The sequence below is a fragment of the Pleurodeles waltl genome, chromosome 5 (assembly GCF_031143425.1).
Source record: "Pleurodeles waltl isolate 20211129_DDA chromosome 5, aPleWal1.hap1.20221129, whole genome shotgun sequence".
NCBI lineage: Eukaryota > Metazoa > Chordata > Amphibia > Caudata > Salamandridae > Pleurodeles > Pleurodeles waltl.
In genome coordinates this window covers 429,737,824-429,751,053 of record NC_090444.1, presented here as the reverse complement: position 1 = coordinate 429,751,053, position 13,230 = coordinate 429,737,824, and the positions used below count along the sequence as shown (strand labels likewise).

The following is a 13,230-nucleotide window of genomic DNA, read 5'->3' as shown; positions in this document are numbered from 1 at the left end:
GGAGTTTCATCTGTTGTAGTTGATTGAGCAGCAGGTTTTCTTTGAAATGTCGAAGGGTCTATATCTAAAAATGGGGGGCACAGACATACTGACTCAGTATTGTAGCATTGAAGGCTCCGCGCTACTTGACAAGGGCACCAGTCTAGCTTCTTCATTGCTATTTTTATTGATTTTCATCTGACACCATCACGCTGCACAGCACTGGATTATCAGAAGTTTCTCCTGCAGTTCTTTTTAGAATCTGAGAAATTTTACACTTGTGTGTTTGTATTATGTGCTGAGACGGCTGGAAAACTCCAATGACTTACCTGACCACTTATAAAAGCAAAACTGTGTTGTGATTTAATCTGAAAATTCGGAGACCCAACATTTAGGCAAGTCGTGAAATTGAAATCCCTGTTTAGCCATACTTTTAACCTTTTGCCCTTCCTTGACGTCAGATTTAGTTATTTGATGTTTTTGCAACAGTGACAATACCTTGAGATTACTTCACAGTACTTTCTTACAAATGATAGTAAATTGATGTATAATGTTTTCTACCTGTATGAGTGATACACATGCTTAGTTTTAAAATATGATGTGGGCAATATAAGTTAATTGTCTGTCTGGCATTTCACTTAAGCATAGGGTAGAAGAGATGGAAGATACTAAGTAGGGACTGGAAGATGTGGTTTACATAACAGTTGCTCGACAGGTAGTGTCCTTTCCACGGGCATGCCAGGTGTTCTGTCCATTAGTGTTTGACTGCTTCAGACTCCTTTGTTTAGTTAACATCAACCATCTTCTGCTGGTGTGGTCCATTCAGGTCACATGCCTGATTCACAGTCATTAATTCCTTTATTTCTTTGTGAATGTTCCTGTGGATGGGCTTGTGGCTGCAAGTAAGCCAACAGCTTGTGTATGCAAGTAAGCAACACCTTGTGTTTGCTGAGTGGGTTGTGCAGAGAAAGACGGCATTGTCTGAGTCTGTGACCCTGAATCCTTCAGTTGGTCCTTATACAGTGGCTAAGGGCAACACACGCTGTGTGAGCCTGATGTTTGATTCCTGGGCTGGGCTTTGGTAATTCATTGTTCTCCAGTATTGGATCTTTCATAGATTCACATGCTTGAATCATCCCCGTCGTCGAGGTGGGAGCCTCATGGTAACTTTAAATACACAAAGCAGTAAGTCTGTAAGTTTAAAACCAGTAGGCCTTATAGGATATGTTATAGCCTATCCACCTTGTTTTGTGAAAAGACCCAAACTTCTGTGTCAACCAATCAGGATTCAGCCCCTCCCAAACACTCCCAACAGAGGCTGAATTCCCTCCGATTTTCTAACGCACGTCGTGTGAAGGGAGTCTCCCTGAGCTCTGCTCAGTTTACCTTTTTTCTGACTGAAAATTGTTTCTCTCAGGAACTCAGCTTTCCAACTTTATCATATCTGAAAAGACAAAAAAGGGTCTGTTCAGAGACTGTGACAGTTGTGGGAAGAAAAGACTGCATGTTGATGACCCCCACAAGAAATGCATCTACTGCCTCCATCCAGACCACACGGTGAGAGACTGCAAGATCTGTCGCACCTTTAGTCAAAAAACCCTCAAAGACCGTGAGGGTAGGCTTCTCTTGTGGCTGCAGAAGCAGAAAGCCATAGAACATCCTTCCTCAGATGAAAGTGAAGCGTCATCTCGTGCTTGTCACTCCCAAAAAAGAACAGGTGAGAGAGGAAGATTGCTTGATGAGCCACCAAGGAAGATAGCCAAAAAGATGAAACAGGTCTCTACTGAGACAAAAAAGGGTGTTCCCCATTCAGAGACACACACAAGTTTGCCAAAAAAGGTTCATTCAGAGCCTACTACGCCTTTACATAAGAAGAGTACCGCAAAAAAGGCATCCCGGTCTCTGTCATCCCAGAAAGATCCGGAGAAATTCTCTTCAGGAAAAAGGCACCCGTTGACGACGGTGACATCTACGACAGTGTCGTCGACGTTTACAACCGCGGTCTCACCGATGATTATGACGTCATCACCGTTCTCGTCGGCGACAATAATTACGGCAAAAATATTTAAAAAAGCTTCGTCGCGAACACGTCGTTGACGGCGGAGGCTTCATGGGTCCACCAATCGACCAAGGCACTTCCGTCTATGAAGCACCTCTCAATGAGGTTTAAGAAGAGCACACTGCCGACGACAGCACCGTCGGCGACTCAGATGCCGACAGGAGAACCGTCGACGAAAGAACGCTTGACGAAGAAACCGTCGACGAGCATATCGTCGACAGCAGTAGCAATGTATAGACCATCGACCCTCCTGGGTACTCCACCGCACCATTCTTCAACTGTGTGGAGAAGTGTGGCTCAATGGTTAGAGCGGCAGACCCTGAAGCAGAGATCTGGCTCAAGACCAGGGTTCAAGTCCCGCTTCGGCAGGTCTTGGGCTCAATTCCCCTTGACCAGATAATTCTCGCCTCGGTGCCTAATCTAATTCATGGGTCCCACTCTGCAACTCTGGGCAATAGCTTGCTTAATCTCCACAACGGCCCCAACAGCGCTTGGATGCCTGGCTTCACCCTGGGGGTGCTCAGGAGTGGGCGCCTCACAGGGAAAAGCCAGGAGGGGTTCCATAGTGGTATGAGTACAGAGCCTTGAGACCCTAACGGGTGAGTAGTGCGCTATACAAGTGCTAATTTACATGGTGCCTTATTCTCAAGACGATTCAACGAGATTCTTACCCCTTTCTCCCATCACCCTGGGGGACAAAGCTTCCGATATTCTGCCAATGCATACCTCTCCAAGCAAAGTATTGCCATATCCCACACAACATCTCTTGGATGATGATGATGATGATGCATACTCCCAAGACGAGGGAATGTTTGGGGCAGCGAGTAGCCCGTCTCAGCTGCATGTAAAATGCCAGGATTTTGATGACGAAGATGAAGAGCAGTACCAGCCCAGCTATGCGTCAACATCATACTCCCCGGCAGAACAACAATTCCCCCTTTCCATGCCAAGCACATTAGTGGCAGACCTTCAATCTATGCTCAATGACTACTACAGAAGGTTTCCACCATCAACACCTACCACACCACCCAGGCCTGAAACCTACCAGACGCCTCGTCAAACCCAGATGACCATTCTCCCGGAGACACCACAGGCTAGCATACCATTGACTAGCCAAACGCAAGAAGCTCATCCCTCGTCAGACGACGAAAGGGAAGAGGGTGAGTGAAGAGATTCTGTGAGCAGTAAATGGGATGATTACCTCGTCCCCACACCATCTCCACCTCCAGCAGGTCCAGTGGGTTTGCCTCCAGAGGACATAGGAGGTTTTCATAATTTGATAGAGAGAGCGACAAAGCATTTTGGCCTTTCTATTATCTCTCATGAAACAGAGTGCTTCCTTTACGACTTCAAGGAACCATCAAAGAGATCGGTAAGAGCGATACCGATAGTAGATTTCTTATGGCAGGAAGGGTTGAAGGCGATGAAGAATCCAGCGGCAGTGCCTTCACAAATGCCAAGGCTAGAAAAAAAATATAAGGCCCCGGATGGTTCTCCGGCCTGTTTAGTGTCGCATCCGAAACCTGATTCAGTAATATCACAGGCAGCGCAACGACGTTCTAGAAACCCCTCCACGCCTATAGCATCTCCCCCAGACAAAGAAGGGAGGAGATTAGATAATATCGGGAAAAAATGATCCTCGGTAGCGGCGGTCACAGTCAAGGCAGCTAACTCCCTCGCCATCCTAGGGAGATATGATCGCCAGATGTGGGCAGACATGTCTGCTTTCTTGGATCTCTTGCCGGAGGATGTCAAGGTGGAAGCAAAAAAGGTGTTGCAGGAAGGAGAACGGATTGCTGCAGAGATTATAGACAGCGCAGTAGACATTTCCTTAACTGGTTTCAGACAATTGGCTGGTGCAGCAGTCTTGCGTAGGCAAGGATGGTTAAAGGCTACATCATTTCGACCGGAAGTCCAGAGTCGCGTTCTCGACATGCCTTTTGATGGTGAGAGTCTGTTTGGGAAGCATGTCGACGACATGTTACAAGCCATCGATACAGATACAGCAAAATCACTAGGTACCTTACAATATAAAAAGCAACCTTTTCGTGGAGCAAGGGGAAGAGGAGGTTACTCCTTTCGAGGGGGCTACCATCAGTACAGACCCCAGTATCAGTCTTCCTCCACAGGATCCTGACAACAGTACCACCAACAACAGCAGCATTACATCTTGCCACCGGCCGCGGCCTATAAACATCCAGCGAGAGGAAGAGTGGCTGCCCGAGGAAGGGATACGGGCAGGAAACAATGACCCACCAACCATTCCAGCGTTCTCCCCCCCCCCCCCCCACCAGTCTCGAGTGTTGGAGGTCGCATCACTTCCTATTTCCTTCAATGGGCGGCGATAACATCAGACAGATGGGTGCTCGATATAGTGGCCAGAGGCCATACTCTAGAATTCACACAAACACCACCAACTGTTCCTCCATCTGGCCCTCCGCCCACGAGGGTGAACCAACTCCTCAAGGAAGTGCAAGTGATGCTGAGCAAAGGTGCGATAGAACCAGTCCCTTTTTCTCAAAGGAACAGGGGATTCTATTCCCGCTTCTTTCTCGTAAAGAAACCCTCCGGGGACTGGCGCCCCATCCTGGACTTAAGAGCACTAAACAAGTTTCTAAAGAAACAATCGTTCAGGATGGTAACACTACAGGATGTCCTGCGCCTTTTAAATACTGGAGATCTGATGGCATCCCTAGACCTCCAGGATGCTTACTTTCATATTCCAATACACCGCAAATTCCTCAGATTCAGAGTAGGTGGTATGCACCTCCAATTTCGAGTTCTTCCATTCGGTCTCAAATCGGCCCCCAGAATTTTCACGAAAATGTTGGCTCCGGTAGCAGCACATCTCCGCCAGTCGGGTATGCAGGTTTTTTCTTACCTAGACGACTGGCTCATAAAGGCACCTTCAAAGCCTCAGGTGATATGTCATATTTTGGTAGGCCTTCAATTGCTAAACAGCCTGGGGTTTGTCGTCAATTATCAAAAGTCTCAGCTTCACCCCACACAAGTATTACATTTCTTAGGAGCAATACTAGACACGGTCCACAGCAAGGCGTATCCGTCTCACGAGAGGAAACAAAAACTAACCTCCTTAGCACGCAGATGCTCTACAAAAAAGTTTGTTTCAGTCCACGTCTACAAATCATTGCTAGGGATGATCTCATCATGCATTCCGCTAGTCCCAGATTGCAGGCTCCATATACAACCCCTGCAAGAGCAATTGGATGTACAGTGGACTCAGGTGCGCGGTTCGTTCGAAGACAGAATTCTCATAACACCTCTAATGCAGACCACCATGAAGTGGTGGGCGACGCTGACCAATTTGTCCAAAGGACTCCCATTCCTTCATCAAGTACCCAGTTACATAGTAACAACGGATGCTTCTCTCAGGGGATGGGGTGCACACTGCCAAGATCTGCAAATCAGCGGATCCTGGAATGCAAAAGAGGTTCAGCTCCACATCATTTACCTAGAACTTAAAGCGATAGACCTAGCTCTAAAAGCTTTCTTGCCAAAACTACAAAATTCAAGCGTCTTAATCAGAACGGACAATACGACCAGCATGTATTATCTAAACAAGCAAGGGGGCACAAGATCCCTACATCTCTCGCAACTAGCTCAGGATATCTGGACATGGGCCATCAAGCACAACATTGCGCTCAAAGCGGATCATGTGCCAGGACAAACCAACGTTCTGGCAGACACCCTGAGCAGGACAGTGATACCATATCACGAGTGGGAGCTAGACCAGAAACTTCTCAATCGACTTTTCCTTTTATGGGGCAAACCAAATCTCGATCTATTTGCCACACTAGAGAACAAGAAATGCCAGTATTATGCAAGTTGGCTTCCCCAGAAAGGATCGTGGGGAAATGCGTTTTCGATTAAATGGTCCGGGGTCTATGCCTACGCTTTTCCTCCGATCCCGCTCATACCGAGATTCATCAACAAAATGAAGACGAAGGGGTGTCTCCTCCTATTCATAGCTCCCAGGTGGCCCAGACAGGTCTGGTACACAGAGCTCCTAATGCTCTCCGAACAGCCACATGTGCAACTCAAACAGAGTCTGACCCTCTTGACAATGCACCAGGGACAAGTCAGGCATCCAGATCCGTCATCTCTTCACTTGTCGGCTTGGCTCCTGAATTCAATGAATATGTAAATCTGAACATTTCCTCGGAGTGTAGAGACATCTTAGCCAAAGCTAGAGCGGACACTACCAACAAAACCTACAAACTTAAATGGAAACGTTTTTGTATATGGTGTGCAACAGAAGGTATACATCCTATTTCTGCTCCTCCAGAGCAGATACTTCCAGATCTCTTGCTTTTGGCAAAGTCAGGACTTTCATACTCATCCATTCGAGTGCATCTGGCAGCAATCTCGAGATACCGTAGATCACAACACATGGTCTCATTATGTTCCACCAGAATTGTGAAACAATTCATGAAAGGCCTTTTTCGTGTTTTCCCACCAGTTCGGAAACCTCCGCCGTTATGGTCCCTGAATGTTGTATTAATGCAGCTCATGAAAGCTCTGTTTGAGCCGATCTAAAATTCATCTCATGGAAAACAGCTTTACTACTAGCTCTTCAGCCAAAAGAGTCAGCGACATTCAGGCTTTCACTACTAAAGAGTCTTTCCTCCAATTTACAAATTCCGGTGTAATCCTAAGAACAAATCCTAATTATATCCCAAAAGTTCCTTCAACTTTCCATTTGAATGAACCAGTCATCTTAAAAACCTTTTTTCCAAATCCACAACTGTAGCCGAGAAGACATTACATTCCCTGGATATAAAAAGGTGTCTAAAATTCTACTTACAGAAAACACAAGTCATCCGTCATTCTGACCAATTATTTGTTGCATTTGGTGGAACAAGAAAGGGACATGCAGTGTCCAAACAAACTATAGCCAGATGGATTGGCCTCGCAATCCAATTCTGTCATGCCAAGGCTGGTAAACCGCTCCACAACAAGGTGAGAGCCCATTCTACAAGATCGTTAGCCACTTCAGCTGCACTCTTTGCTGGGGTGCCACTGCATAGCATCTGCAGAGCGGCCACATGGTCCAGCCAGCATACGTTTACAAGACACTATTGTCTCGAAGAAACAAGTAACATTGATACAGCGGTGGGGCAGGCAGTACTGAGGCATCTATTTCGTTAAGGTGAGCCTCTTACAGCATCCCACCACCACACTCAAGGTATGTTCGATATTGTTTTTCAGTTTCTTTAATATCTAATTTTATATTACAGTGTAGATTGCTCTAATACTTTGTTTCATACTAGTCGTAATACCAACGCTTTTTCATATTGTTAACATGTTGTAGACCTCAAAGCAACAATGTCACATATCGTATCATAATATTCTGACATACAGTTTTTTCTATTATTGTTATATTTATTAACGTGATTGATATCACTTGGAGAATTACGATAAAATAACACTAATTCGCTAATTCTCCAACATTACTGCTCGTTACTCGGATTCAAGCATGTGAATCTATGAAAGATCCAATACTGGAGAAGAACATTAGTTGCTTACCTGTAACTGCAGTTCTCCAGTATTGGTATCTTTCATAGATTCACCCTCCACCCCTCAGAGTCTCCCCTATTATATAGATATTGAACTTCACACTTGTACTAGAAAATCTGAGGGAATTCAGCCTCTGTTGGGAGTGTTTGGGCTGAATCCTGATTGGTTGACACTGAAGTTTGGGTCTTTTCACAAAACAAGGTGGATAGCCTATAAAATATCCTATAAGGCCTACTGGTTTTAAACTGGTTTTAAACTTACAGACTTACTGCTTTGTGTATTTAAAGTTACCGTGAGGCTCCCACCTCGACGACGGGGATGATTCAAGCATGTGAATCTATGAAAGATACCAATAATGGAGAACTGCAGTTACAGGTAAGTAACTAATTTTCTTACAGTTGAAAATGTTGTAATTCATACTCTGGCAAAATAAACTTGTAACCTTAACACTCTGTAGAATGATTTTGGATCTCCCCTCAAGAACAAAAGGCAAAATATTGCCAAACAATGTATTTCACAGCAAAGTTTTGTAAAAATATCTGTTGCATTAATTCAGTAGGTTCAATAAAAACAAACCAAGGCTACAATTTCTAGAACGTGCACATCTGAAAGTCCCCTAACTTGCTGTGGAATTATTAGCTTTGTCCACCAAAAGGTTTAGGTCCATGAAACTGGATATAGTTATTTCAAATGCCAATAACTGTGAACCTCACAGTATAAATCCAGAAGGTGTCCCTCCCCACAGAGTGATAAGATATGTAGTTCACCCTGACCCAAAATGTTTTATAGATATAGGGGAGTACTAGATTGACACTCAGGCTGGTTGGTTTCATGGAGTGTGCAATATATGTTATTGAACCTTTGGTAGTGCTTGCTGTGGTTACTTCCAAGACTTTGGATTTCATTGCATTGCCATGTATGTTTAAAGTCCATATATGGCCATATGCTTTCAGAGTCCTTGAAAAAACCAACTTGGTGTTGGATGTAATGGCCAATTAGATATCGAGGGATTCTTCATGGTGAGAAAGAATATCCCTATAAGAGGACTATATTCTTCTGTAAACTGCTAAATCAGATTTAAGATTTACCCTTTAAAGGATGTAACACATTTTTAGATGTTTGGTTTATATTCTGGTTTTAGTATTAGTTGGGGATAAGCCTGTTCTCCTTTCTCTTTTCTGCTTGGCATCAAAGATTTAATTCTAATTTGCTGTCATGACAGTGGAGAGAGGTTTCACATATCTTGGATATGTTACTCGTGATAGCTTGCCATTCTTGAACCATAATTTGATATAGTTGCAGAACAAGTTTAAAGACAATGTGCAACACTGATGTTTGTTCCCTTTTCGTTACTGGGTTGAGCAATGCTGTATAAAATGATACTGCTCTCCAAGTGGATTTATCCACCCTCAAACACTCCTTGTGTACTGCTTGCTGGAAATACTGTAGTTGGGTTATGGCCTACTACTGAGTCAAACCTGGGCTGGGAAGTCTTATGCATGTGGGATTCACTGTTAGTTGTGTGATAGGTTGAGCAAGCTGAAACCCATACCAGGCTTTCACAAACTTAATAGGGTCAGTATAACATTGAAGCTGAGGTATGAGTCTCTGTTGACAGAAATGCTTTATGCAAGTACAGCTAGTGGAATCTGCAATTAGGCATGCCATTAGTGTGCATAAACCAACTGGGCACAGTTGTACCGGCTCAGGCCTTCCGCGCCACCTCCACTCCGCACTTTCTGCTTACTGCTTCCCTACCGCTGCGGCCCCTCCCGCCTCCCCCCTCCTTCTCACCGCTTCTTTGCTAATTTTCCCACCGCTGCGCCCCCGGCGGCCCCTCCCACCTCCCCCCTCCTTCTCACCGCTTCTTTGCTAATTTTCCCGCCGCTGCGGCCCCACCCTCCAGCCCTCTCATTCAACAGGCCCTCCCGCCACCCAGCTGCCACTCCCACCCTCCCCTCCTCTTATGGCAGGCGCGATGACAGGGAGCAACCTTTGACCCTGCTACTGCAGGCAGGTCGCTCCCCGCCCGGCCTTCCGTGCCACCTCCACTCCACACTTTATGCTTACTCCTTCCCTGCCCCTGCGTACCCTCCCACCTCCCCCCCTCCTTCTCACCGCTTCTTTGCTAATTTTCCCACCGCTGCGTCCCCTGCGGCCCCACCCCCCAGCCCTCTCATTCGACAGGCCCTCCCGCCTCCCAGCTGCCACTCCCACCCTCCCCTCCTCTTATGGCAGCCGTGTGTAGCGGGCGCGCCGCAGGCGCAAGTCCGTCTGTGCCCGTCCGCGCCCAGCGCCAGAACCCCTGGCCCTCTCAGACACACCTACTCCCCCCTCACCCTCCACTCTCTCAACCCAGGCCCCCGCCCCACATGCACCACATCTAGCCCCACACACACACACTCATGGCCCCTTCACCTGCCACACCTGCCACTTCTCCTGCTGAACATCCCTCACACCACACACCAACCATAGCGACCCCATCTTCAACAAACACAACACCCCAACACAAGACTCACCCACCCTGCCCCCACCAACCAACCCCGCAGCACACCAGCCCACAACCAGAACACACCCTGCAACAACACCCTCACGCACCACACCAACGCCACCCACCACAACCACCTTAACTGCCTGCTCCTCAACATCCGCTCCCTTCACAAACATGCCATAGAACTCTGGGACCTCATCATCACATCACACTCACCTGACATCGCCTTCCTCACGGAAACCTGGACCAACCCATCCTCAGAACCCGCCATAGCCACCCCCAATGGATGCAAACTCCAACACAAAGACCGCCTCAACAGGCCAGGCGGTGGCATCGCCATCCTACACAGAGACACCATCAAAGTCACCACCAGCACCCAAGACACTATCGACAACACTGAACACATCCATTTCCTCATCCACATTAACAACACCTCCACCCTCAGAGGTACACTAATCTACAGACCACCCGGACCACCCCCCGCCTTCTGTGACACCATTGCCGACAGCATCAGCTTGCACGCCCTCACCTCCACAGACTACATCATCCTCGGTGATTTCAACTTTCACTTAGAAAACCCACAAGACCACAACACCACCTCCCTCATAGACAACACCAACCTCTGACTCAAACAACTGGTCACTGCACCCACCCACTCAGCAGGACACACGCTCAACTCAATTTTCACCTCAAGCCAACACATAGCCTACACCCATACCACCGAACTCCTCTGGACTGACCACCGCTGCGTCTACTTCTCCTTCACCAAACCCCCCACACACTACCATCAACACACCACACCCTACCGCATGTGGGACAAGATCCCCACAGAATGACTAAACTCCCAACTGGCCCATAACCCACCCCACCACACCAACAACCCCAACACAGGAGCACACAACCTCTCCAAATGGATCACTACCTGCGCAGACACACTAGCCCCCCTCAGAAAACACATCGCCACCCGCAACATCAAGAACGCCCCATAGTTCACCCCTGAACTCCAAGACCCCAAGCGCAAATGCCGCCAAGCTGAGAAAATATGGAGACTAGAACCTTCCACAACCAACTTCTCCACCCTCAAAACCACCATTCGCACCCATCCCCATCTCATACGCACCGCTAAAAGAGATCACTACAAGACAAGCCATGACAACAACTCTCAAAACAGCAAAGAACTCTTCACCATCATCAATGAACTTGCCAAACCCAAAGCCAGCAACATAGACCAAACACACACACACACCCTATGTGACGCCCTTTCCAACCACTTCCTCCACAAAATTCTGGACATCCACAACAGCTTCATACCACACACACCCACCACACACCCCTCACTCACCCAACCCAACCCAACCCCCACTCAGGACCTCCCCACCAGACTCTCCACATGGACCCCCACCACACACGAAGAAACCGAAAAAACCATGAACTCCATCCACTCCGGTTCCCCCTCCGACCCCTGTCCACACCGCATCTACAACAAAAGCTAGCCCAACCATCGCCCCCATACTCTACAACATAATCAACTCCTCTATCGACTCCGCCACCTACCCAGACCCCTGGAAACACGCGGAAATCACTGCTCTCCTAAAAAAAAAAACCAAGCCGACCCAGAGATCCTCTCCAACTACCGCCCCATCTCCCACCTCCCTTTCCCCGCCAAGGTTGCAGAGAAATTAGTCAACACCCGCCTATCCCACTTCCTTGACGCAAACAACACTCTTGACCCCTCACAATCTGGGTTCCGCAAGAACCACAGCACAGAAACCGCCCTCCTTGCATGCACGGACGATATCAGGACCAAAGTCGACAAAGGCGACACCGTCACACTCATCCTCCTAGACCTCTACGCAGCCTTTGACACCGTCTGCCACCACACACTTCGCACACGCCAGTCTAGGCCGCACCAATCTGCTCTGCATAACTCCACTCTGCGCCACGGTACTCTACGCCACTCTGCAACAGTGCACTCTGTGCCACTGCACTCTATGCCAGTACGCCATACGCCAATGCACTTTACTCTGTAACTTTCAATTCTGTGCCCCATCATCCATGCCAATCCACTGTACGCCACTCTAATCTACTCTGCACCACTGCACTCTGTGCAACTCCACTCTGCACCATTTTACGCTATTGCACGGTCACTCTACGCAACTGCAATCTACTCTGCACCACTCCACTCTCTGCCACTCTATTCCACTCAACTCTACCACTGCACTCTACTCTGCTTCACTGCACTACGCCACTCTACTCCACTGCACTCTGACACTCTGCTGTGCAACACTGTACTCTCCACTACCGAACTTCACAATACTCTACATTACTTCACTCTATGCCACTGCACTCTATGGCTCTATACTGTACTTCATACCACTCTATGCTACTTTACTCTGCACCACTCTATGCCAATCATCTCTACTCTGCACTCTAAGCCACTACACTCTATGCCACTTGACTCCACTCTGCGCCCCTCAGCACTCTGCATCACTGCACCACTCTAATCTACGCCACTGCATTCTACTCTGCTGAATTCAATGCCACTCCATACAATGCCACTGCACTTTACGCCACTATACTCTGCAACACTCTAGGCCAGTGCACTCTACACCAGTCCACTCCTATGCCACTCTAATGCATTCTCCACCAGTCCACTCTACGACTCTCTACTCCTCTCTCCACCATTCCACTCCATTCTATGCTACTCTACTTCACTCTCCACCATTCCACTCTACAACACTCCACGCCACTCCCATCTATACCACTAACTTTTAGTCATGCTTAACAGCAGCCATGCGGGTAGAACAGTGTTTAAGTGTGTTTATATATGATTGTCTGATTCCTGTTGTGTTCCATTTATAGTGGACTCCTTTTAGAAACACCTAATAATTGTACTTCAGTGTCTGATGATCTCAACTCAGCTCTGTCTTGTTTGGTAGTTTGTGTTTGTAGCATGTGCTGCTGTAGATCATGTGTTGTGTACACTCCTTTCATTTGGTATTGGATGTGGAATGACGCAAGCTGTTTTTCTTCAAAGAAGGATTTTCTTTTTCAGGGTTACTTGAGATCTTTTTCTTGAAAACCACAGTGTACCAAGACAGACTCCACCTACGATTTTTTTTTCTTGCCACTGGGTTCAGACATGTTCAACAGCTCCATTACT

The 13,230-nt window shown here is 47.3% G+C and overlaps 1 protein-coding gene across 1 annotated transcript in view; it reads left to right on the top strand.

Annotated features, from left to right (window-relative positions):
* Positions 1–13,230, top strand: part of ERLEC1 (endoplasmic reticulum lectin 1) — a 331,659-nt gene that overhangs the window by 205,548 nt on the left and 112,881 nt on the right. The gene's annotated exons all lie outside the window — the stretch shown is intronic.